This window comes from Entelurus aequoreus, linkage group LG20 (genome assembly GCF_033978785.1).
Source record: "Entelurus aequoreus isolate RoL-2023_Sb linkage group LG20, RoL_Eaeq_v1.1, whole genome shotgun sequence".
Classification (NCBI taxonomy): domain Eukaryota; kingdom Metazoa; phylum Chordata; class Actinopteri; order Syngnathiformes; family Syngnathidae; genus Entelurus; species Entelurus aequoreus.
In genome coordinates this window covers 15,029,481-15,040,559 of record NC_084750.1, presented here as the reverse complement: position 1 = coordinate 15,040,559, position 11,079 = coordinate 15,029,481, and positions in this window count along the sequence as shown.

Below are 11,079 nucleotides of genomic sequence, written 5' to 3'. Positions count from 1 at the left end.
GGTTACTATATTGCCAAGTTATAGATCACAGACTAAAAGATAGAGATTCAGTAATAGCAGATAAATGGGGAGCATGTAGAATGTTTAGCAAACATAATGCAGTGTTTCCCACACATTCATTTATTTGTGGCGGCCCGCCACGAAAGAATTACGTCCGCCACAAATACTTTTTGTTTTTTTGGTCCTGTCCAGTTTCTCAGGCAAATCATATAGTTGATGTAGATGCCCATATAGGCTGTTCAGATTTACTTTACAAAAGAGAAGTGTAGGATACTTCTCTTTTTGCCTTATTTGTATTTGACCACTACTGTTTTCTGTTTATTTGTTACTGACTGTGGCAGGACACCTCTGCCTCTGTTTCACTTTATGTTGCTGGTAAATAATATGGTTGTAGTAGTAGGCTGAAGTTAAATTATTTAGTATGCACTAATTAAAGGGACAGAGCTTTAAGAGACATTTTAGCTTTTATATTTTATAAGATATAAGAACCACAATTAATAAATATATTTCAGTGAATAACTTATTGTTCAAGTCTGTATATAATTATGTACATAAAGTGTTGTAATTATATTGTAAAATGAATGGATGGATGGACGTTTAAAACAAAACTGTTATTATTAATTAGTAAGTATACATTTTTTTTAGCCTTTTTAGAGAAAATCTTATCATTGTAGTAAATTATGCAAATTACTCGATTATGTCATGGTGACCACGCCCATAGCCACGCCCCCACCTCCACAGGTATCTTGGCAGTTTATGGGAAACACTGTAATGAATGTTCTTTATATGTCTGGAATCTGAAAGTGCTACAGAGTGGCGGGAGACAAGCAAGAGACAATTAAAATGTGATTAAAAAGTATTATAAAGCAACGTCAGTAAAATTTAAAATGAGACCTTTCAGTGTTTTTTTTTGCAAAAGGCAAATTATTCTTTGTTAAAATCAGAATAATCACAGTTATAACCTGCTTGCATATTTTAAATGAACTTAACCACCCTGATATTTGGACACACATTCAATTTTATTTTTTAAAAATGTCGTCCATACATTTAAAAAGTGTTACTTGAATGCACTACATTTATTTGCTCAGATTTAGGTAACAGTTTTATCCAGTCAGGTTGTATTTTGGAATAAAATTAGCCATCGAGCACACCTGTCACTCATCTTTGCACTGGCGTATAAATTGACCTGATCACTGACCTGATATTAACCATCTTCGGTACATTCGATTGTGATCAATCTGCGTAAATACACGATTATTAGGTTTTTTTTTTTTTTTTAATACATTTTTTTTTTTTTTTTTTTTTTTTTTTTTAATAAACCTTTATTTATAAACTGCAACATGTACAAGCAGCTGAGAAACAATAATCAAAATAAGTATGGTGCCAGTATGCTGTTTTTTTCCAATAAAATACTGGATAGGATAGAAATGTAGTTTGTCTCTTTTATCCGATAATCGATTAATCTAAGTAATAATCGACAGATTAATCGATTATCAAATTAATCGTTAGTTGCAGCCCCACTCTAGTCATGTATGGATGTACTTTGTGGACGCCGTCTGCTCCACACGTTGTAAGTCTTTGCTGTCGTCCAGCATTCTGTTTTTGTTTACTTTGCAGCCAGTTCAGTTTTAGTTTCATTTTGCATAACCATCCCTAAGCTTCAATGGCTTTTCTTAGCGGCACTCGCCTTTTTGTTTATTTTTGGTTTAAGCGTTAGATACCTTTTTTTACCTGCGCCCTGCCTCCCGCTGTCTTCTGCATGTTGTGATCACGACAAACATCTACAAAGCAATTAGCTACCGGGTGCCACCTACTGATATGAAAGAGTATTACACGGTTACTCTGCCGAGCTCTAGACAGTGGAGACACTCAACAACGGCACATTTGTGGGTTATAATTTGTCATGATCCGTGGCCCGGATCAAGTTTTGGTATTTTCTGTTAGTTTTGGACTCTCTCTGTGTCTGTTTTGTGCACCCTTGAGTTTGTTTTAGTTACCATGGTTGCTTATTATTTTCACCTGCCTCTGATTGGTGTTCGGGATGCTCACCTGTTCCCCGAGCACTAATCAGAGGCATTATTTAAAGGCCTACTGAAAGCCACTACTACCGACCACGCAGTCTTGATAGTTTATATATCAACACATGCCAATACGGCCGGGTTAACTTATAAAGTGCCATTTTAAATTTCCCGGGGAACTTCCGGTTCAAAACGCCTTTGGAGGATGACGTATGCGCGTGACGTCGCGAGGTCCACGGAAGTGTTTGGACCCTATTGGACACTCTGTTTTCTTCGACAAAATTCCACAGTATTCTGGACATCTGTGTTGGTGAATCTTTTGCAATTTGTTTAATGAACAATGGAGGCTGCAAAGAAGAACGTTGTAGGTGGGATCGGTGTATTAGCGGCTGGCTGTAGCAACACAACAAGGAGGACTTTGTTGGATAGCAGACGCTAGCGCCGGCGACCTCACCTTGACTTCCTACGTCTCCGGGCCGCCGACCGCATCGTCGATCGCTGGAACGCAGGTGAGCACGGGTGTTGATGAGCAGATGAGGGCTGGCTGGCGTAGGTGGAGCTCTAATGTTTTTATCATAGCTCTGACGAGGTCCCGTTGCTAAGTTAGCGTCGTTAGCAACAGCATTGCCAGGCTTCGACAGGCGGCACAGCATTAGCCGTGTATTTACATGTCCAGTGTTTGGTTCGGTGTCTCCTGATAATAGTATTGTTGATCTTCTGTCTATCCTTCCAGTCAGGGATTTATTTATTTTGTTTCTATCTGCATTTGAGACAGACGCTATCACGTTAGCTCATGCTAAAGAGCTTCGTCGATGTATTGTCGTGGAGGTAAAAGTCACTGTGAATGTCCATTTCGCCTTCTCGACTCTCATTTTCAAGAGGATATAGTATCCCAGGTGGTTTAAAATACAAATCCGTGATCCACAATAGAAAAAGGAGAGTGTGGATTCCAATGAGCCAGCTTGTACCTAAGTTACGGTCAGAGCGAAAAAAGATATCTCTTGAACTGCATTCTAGTCCGTCACTCTAACGTTCCTCATCCACGAATCTTTCATCCTCGCTCAAATTAATGGGGTAATCGTCGCTTCCTCGCTCCGAATATCTCTCGCTCCATTGTAAACAACGGGGAATTGTGAGCAGCACTACCGCCTGTGACGTCACGCTACTTCCGGTAGGGGCAAGGTTTTTTTTTTTTTATCAGCGAGCAAAAGTTGCGAACTTTATCGTCGATTTTCTCTACTAAATCCTTTCAGCAAAAATATGGCAATATCGCGAAATGATCAAGTATGACACATAGAATGGATCTGCTATTCCCGTTTAAATTTAAAAAAATCATTTCAGTAGGCCTTTAAGCCTGCCTTTGCCGGTCAGTCTGGCCTGGCTTCATTGTTTGCTTATGCTACAGTTACGTGAGTATTCCTCGTCTTCTTGCCTATGCTGAAGTGTTAGCCTTAGCTTCGAGTGCGATCGGCACATTTTTCCTCCGGCTTTTTTTTCTCCAGTTTTTGGTACTTGTTTGACTTCATGTTCCTACCCGCACGTCCTGTCCCGAGTGGTCCGTTTGCATCCCGGGGAAACAAACCTTGCTGCAAGCTGCGACCCCCCCTGCACGTAACAATAATTACCGGTTTGCAAAAAAATATTTTTAATCCATTTAGGTGAAATTACACAAAATCCCACGGCATACCAGTGGTTGAAAAGCACTGCACTAATAGCAAGAGTGATCTGTAATATTTGTTACAACATCCCCATAATAATAGCTAAATATCTGACTCATTTAGGCTCTGTTGACCTCCGTCTGCCTTTTGCCTCATGTCACCTGGATCCTGTGTGCACCTGCGCTCCCACCACCCCGCCATCGCCTCATTTGTCTTGTCATTCCTGCTATCTCCCCCTCATCCCTCCCCTTCCTCATCCACGCAGCTTTTCCTCTCTCCTCCTTGTTCCCCTGATTTATTGGAGGCGGAGTGCAGTTCACACACATTCCACTACAGACTCCCCTCCTGCCACTGGACCCCCATATCTAGGCACGCTCGTTTATCTTCATGATCCTCTGACGGCCAGCAGGAGGAGGAGGAGGAGGAAAGAGTGTTGTTTTTGTTGCGCAGGCCAGCCCCGACGAGCTTTCCGTCACGTTTATTGTGTGTAAGTTGTCTTTGTGTCACGGTTTCCATGCCTGGCGGGTACCTGCAGACTTGTTAGCGTCTTTAAGTAGAGAAGTTGAGAACACACACTCGGCACGCTGGCATACGCACAAGCCACAATCGACAAATCTCCATCCCAACACACCCCACTTTGGGCCGGATAATTAGTAACGTGTCCGGCCTCTCAAGCCCCCCGTCCCCCCCCCGTCCCAGAGCCCCAAATGGCAGCAGCTCATAAAACTTAAGTGTTCCACCAGTCAGAGCAGTGCAACTGCGGCCATTAATCGCCCCGCACGACCCGGGCAGGAGTTGAATGGTATCAAAGCTCGTCTCTCGCAGTCGTACTGACATCCGTGAAATCCCTTTATGGCCCTTTCGAAGGTATTTCTGGCACCTCTGCTTTTTATTGTTCCGATCAGCCCTTCAGGTAGGCAGGGATACACACACAGACACACACACACACACACACAGACACACACTCTGGTTCAAGTTGTCAGCTCTTTCCCAAGGGTTCAATGTCCAAACACACACAATTAACCCTGAAAGTAAACCGTTACTTTTGGGTTGTTGGGCCGGATTCCAGTAGTTGCTTCAGTTCCCTGGCAGCCAACTCATTAACGCGCCTCAGTAAAAAGGGATTGCGTGAGTTTGTGCACGCAGTAATACAGTAATTACACTACCGTTCAAAAGTTTGGGGTCACCCAAACAATTTTGTGGAATAGCCTTCATTTCTAAGAACAAGAATAGACTGTGGAGTTTCAGATGAAAGTTCTCTTTTTCTGGCCATTTTGAGCGTTTAATTGACCCCGCAAATGTGATGCTCCAGAAACTCAATCTGCTCAAAGGAAGGTCAGTTTTGTAGCTTCTGTAACCAGCTAAAGTGTTTTCAGATGTGTGAACATGATTGCACAAGGGTTTTCTAATCATCAATTAGCCTTCTGAGCCAATGAGCAAACACATTGTACCATTAGAACACTGGAGTGATAGTTGCTGGAAATGGGCCTCTATACACCTATGTAGATATTGCACCAAAAAGCAGACATTTGCAACTAGAATAGTCATTTACCACATTAGCAATGTATAGAGTGTATTTCTTTAAAGTTAAGACTAGTTTAAATTTATCTTCATTGAAAAGTACAGTGCTTTTCCTTCAAAAATAAGGACATTTCAATGTGACCCCAAACTTTTGAACGGTAGTGTATGTAATCAAATAGTCATGCAATGCTGTGAAAGTAATAATTGAATAAAGTAGTCATGTAATAATGTGGTAAAGTTATATTACTATGGAGTTAAGTAATGAAGTGATGATGTACTAAGGTAATAAAATAATGCAAATATGCAATGTAATGTAATAAAGTAATTATTAGGGATGTCCGATAATGGCTTTTTGCCGATATCCGATATTCCGATATTGTCCAACTCTTTAATTACCGATACCGACATCAACCGATATATGCAGTCGTGGAATTAACACATTATTATGCCTAATTTGGACAACCATGTATGGTGAAGATAAGGTACTTTAAAAAAAAAAAAAAAAATAAGATAACTAAATTAAAAACATTTTCTTGAATGAAAAAAGAAAGTAAAACAATATAAAAACAGTTACATAGAAACTAGTAATTAATGAAAATGAGTAAAATTAAGTGTTAAAGGTTAGTACTATTAGTGGAGCAGCAGCACGCACAATCATGTGTGCTTACGGACTGTATCCCTTGCAGACTGTATTGATATATATTGATATATAATGTAGGAACCAGAATATTGATAACAGAAAGAAATGGGGGGAGGGAGGTTTTTTGGGTTGGTGCACTAATTGTAAGTGTATCTTGTGTTTTTTATGTTGATTTAATAAAATAAAAAAAACAGATACAGATAATAAAAAAAACGATACCGATAATTTCCGATATTACATTTTAACGCATTTATCGGCCGATAAATAAATATAAATAAAAAAGAGCCATCAATCTGTCAATCCGAAACGACGCCCGCACGGCAGTGATGCAGTACCGCCTGAGGTATCGAAGGTCACGGGTTTTGCCGCTTACATGCAGTGATGGCCGATATTATCGGACATCCCTAGTAATTATGTATTCATTCTGTAATAAATTATGTAATTGAGCACTTGAGTAATGTACTTAAGCAATTAGTAATAGAGTACTTATGTAATAATGAGTAATTGAGTAAGTAGTAATTGAGAAATGATGTAATCAATCAATTGAATTAAAACATGTTTTAATGTAATAGTGTAATCATGCAATACTGTGAAAGTAATAATTTTATAAAATAAATATGCAATAATGTAGTAAAGTAATATTATGGAATTAAGTAATTATGTAATAAGGTAAGAAAATAATAATGTAAAGTAATTGGGTAATTTAATAAAGTAATAAAATATTTATGTATTAATGTCATGAAGTAATAATGTAATTATGCAATACTGTGAAAGTAATAATTTAATAAAATAAATATGCAATAATGTAGTAAAGTAATATGGAATTAAGTAATTATGTAATAAGGTAAGAAAATAATAATGTAAAGTAATTGTGTAATTTAATAAAGTAATACAAATATTTATGTATTAATGTCATAAAGTAATAATGTAATGTACTTATGTAAAAATGCAATTAAGTCATACAGTGATTATGTAATAGGGTAGTAAAGTTATGTAATAAAGAAAATATGTAATACTGTATTTTAGTCATCTATCTTGGTAATAAAGTCATGTAATGTAATAAAGTAATTATGTAATTGAGTACTTGAGTAATGTAGTTGACCAATTAGTAATAGAGTGCTTGAATAGTTAGTAATTGAGTACATAGTACTTGATTATTGAGTAAGTAGTAATTATGTAATCAATCAATTGAATTAAAACATGTTAATGTCATAATTTAATTATGTAATAAGGCAGTAAAGTAAGAATGTACTATTATATCAAATAAAAATTGTAATATCGTCAACCTGGTGAAATAATAATTTTTTGGGAATATTTTTGGGATTTTTCTTGAAACACAAACTTGACTTGACTTAGGTCACACACAGGACGTAGGCCGTTATCTCAAGGCTGTAGGCAACTAGGATGTAGGCCATTTTACCACAAGTGGCCGGCGTCACGAGGAGATCCATCCATCTATCGGAAGTCAGGTGGCGGGGGCAGCAGCCTAAGCAAAGAAGCCCAGACTTCCCTCACTTTGTCCTTGAAATTGTGTCCATAAAGGTTGTAAACAGAATGGGTGACACATGGCAGCCCTCACTGGACTTACTGACCAAGTTCTGACACTGACCATACCGGGACCCCATACTCCCTGAGCCCTCTCCACAGGACTTCCCGAGGGACACGGTCGAATGCCTTCTCCACGTCCACAAAGCACATGTAGACTGGTTGGGCAAACTCCCATGTGCCCTCGAACATCTTGCCAAGAGTATCGAGTCCACAGTTCCACGACCAGGACCAAAACCACACTGCTCTTCCTAAATCCCAGGTATGAATATCCGGCGACTTCGACAACTTAAACACATTTCTCTATTTCAACTGCTCCCAAAAACGTATGTGTGAGGTAGTCACCTGAAATTATTTTCACTTCACAGGTGTGCTTGAAGCTCATGGAGAGAATGCCAAGAGTGTGCAAAGGGTGGCTATTTTGAAGAAACTAGAATATAAAACATGTTTTCAGTTATTTTACCTTTTTTTTTGTTAAGTACCGTATTTTCCGGACTATAAGGCGCACTTAAAATCCTTCTTTCTTCTCAAAACCCGACAGTGCGCCTAATTTACGGAATAATTCTGGTTTTGCTTACCGACCTCAAAGCAATTTTATTTGGTACATGGTGTAATAAGTGTGGCCAGTAGATGACAGTCATACAGACTGCAATATGACTCAAGTAAACAACACCAACATTTTATATGTTCCATTGAAAATATAGAACATTACGCAGCGCTCAAAAATCCATCAAAATGTTTTAGTAGGACTTTGGTAAGCTATAAAGCCACACCACTTGATGTGCTTCAACATAGGAGTATTATTATGGTGTGTGTATAAGGTAAGACATATTATCTGCAGTTTAGTTTCGCAATACTATGCAAAAGCAACTTTTCTTACTTTCTGGTACCTGCTGATCTGTATTTGGGATCTGCATAAGTCCTGAAAAATTGTGCACGTTTGCCTTTGTGGTCGATAATCTTCTTCTTCTCTTCTTGTTATGTGACATTCATCCTCCGCTGTTGCCATTTCTAATATAAAGTAGTAGAGATGTCCGATAATATCGGTCTGCCGATATTATCGGCCGATAAATGCGTTAAAATGTAATATCGGAAATTATCAATATCATTTTTTTTATTATCAGTATCGTTTTTTTGTTTTGTTTTTTTTTTGTTTTTTTTTATTAAATCCACATAAAAAACACAAGATACACTTACAATTAGTGCACCAACCCAAAAAACCTCCCTCCCCCATTTACACTCATTCACACAAAAGGGTTGTTTCCTTCTGTTATTAATATTCTGGTTCCTACATTATATATCAATATATATCAATGCAGTCTGCAAGGGATACAGTCTGTAAGCACACATGATTGTGCGTGCTGCTGGTCCACTAATAATACTAACCTTTAACAGTTAATTTTACAAATTTTCATTAATTACTAGTTTCTATGTAACTTTTTTTATATTGTTTTACTTTCTTTTTTATTCAAGAAAATGTTTTTAATTTATTTATCTTATTTTATTTGATTCATTTTTTTAAAAAGTACCTTATCTTCACCATACCTGGTTGTCCAAATTAGGCATAATAATGTGTTAATTCCACGACTGTATATATCGGTTGATATCGGTATCGGTTGATATCGGTATCAGTAATTAAAGAGTTGGACAATATCGGCAAAAAGCCATTATCGGACATCCCTATAAAGTAGTGTAAAGTTCTTACTTATATCTGTCAGTAAACTCGCCATGAAAGCACTAAAACATACCGGTGTAGTGAGTTGACATTATTCACCCAAGGAACTTCAGTTATTAGAGAGTTCCGCTCGGACGGTTTTTCCCGTTATTGATTGAAGTAAAGTGTGAATGTCATTAAAACAGTTAGCTCCGTCTTTTGACACTTCTTCCACCCCCGTCCTTGCACGCTACACCGCTACAACAAAGATGACGGGGAGAAGACGCTGTCGAAGTGGAGGCACGTAAATAAGACCGCCCACAAAACGGCGCGTCCTGAAGCGACTGTCAGAAAGCGACTTGAAGATGATCTGTAAAAAATCATCTATGCAACATTTTGTCCAAAGAACCACCATTACATGTTATGTAGACCACAAGGAAGTCTTTTACATTTAGAAAATAATCATAATAATATGACTCCTTTCAGGCCTGGCCCTAACCAATCTGGCGCCCTAGGCAAGATTTTAGGTGGCGCCCCCCCACATCGGCAGTGAAGTGTATATACTCACAAGAAGCCGAATAGCTTTGTCTTTGACCTTTTTTTTTACTTAAAGAAAGCAAATTAACATATTATATGAGAATGTTATGATTATCTTTAACCGAATCACAGCAGTGCTCAAATTTAAAAAACAGCATTCCTTCTCATGTGATATTGCTTAATTAACATTAATGATGTGCACTTTAAGAACTAGGCTTACAACTATACCTAATATATAAAGGGGTGGAAAAGTGACTATTACCTGCAGGGCAAACATTAGCTAACCAGAAGGCAATAACAATGTAAACATAAAACACCTGCTTAAAAGATCTAATACAAATGTCCCTGAGGAATGTAAGGTGGGAGTACTGTAATTGCCTAACGTTACATTATTATTTTCCATAACAATTTAGCCCCCTCCACAATATTAACCCGACGTTAAAACAGAACTAGCTATTTATTGATTAGCAATTGCCTAATCATGTAACATTAGCTTAATGCTAAAAAGCCAGGTTACTATCACATTCTGTAACAGACAAATAATTTAATGTAGGCTAACGTTACCTACCTGCTACCTCTGTCTTTTTCTCGTTTCTCCTCTTCTTTTCTCTTTTTTCTTCCCTGGGCACCTGACAGTTTTGGCCGTTTTGACATCTTGTGTTGATTTTTTGATGTGGTAACATCCATAAAGAGTCATGATACGGGAAGGGAGGCGGCGCACCGTGCCGGGGGAGGGGGGGGCGTAATGTTGTAACAAAAAATATTTCTATTAAATAGGCTTTACTTTGCATTTTAATTAACGTGGGATTATTTCATGTATTTAGAAATAATAGTACCAACTTTTTTTTTTTTTTTCCTCCAACATTTGTGGCACTGGCGTGGCGCCCCCTGATGGACGGCGCCCTTAGCATTTGCCTATACGGCCTATGCCACGGGCCGGCCCTGGGTCCAGGGCACAGATAGCAGGCCCATCAAAATTCCCGCCGGAATGTTCTAGTTCCAATTGTAATTTGCACATTTAAGTCATTTATTTACAGTCGTGTGTATTTATTTTTGTCCAATTCGACCTGCCATCCGATAAAAGCTAGATTTGTTGTAAAAGTCCTACTTATTTTTGTGTTTGGTTTCAAACGTTTGCCTTGTTGTAGAAAGACAGCAGCGACAGCCACCTCCTGGTTAGTCGCAGTACTGCATTTCTTATACAAAAATATTGTCGACTTTAGCGATTTTTTTCCCGCATAAGATTTGTTAAATGATTGTCGTCATACAGGCGATACAATTCTATTTGATGTTGTGATTATTCGTTATTCTACCGGCTGACTCGAGGGGTAAACGAAGAGGACTCCTCTGCACGGGTCCATCCCCATAAAGGGTGAGCGCGCACACACTTGAATTATTGGTTTTAATATGCGGCTCTTAACTCATTTTTTTACACCACACAGAATGTTGACGCAAGAAGGTGACTCCCTCCGCACGCATCAATAAAAGGTAAGTCATTTTATTTCA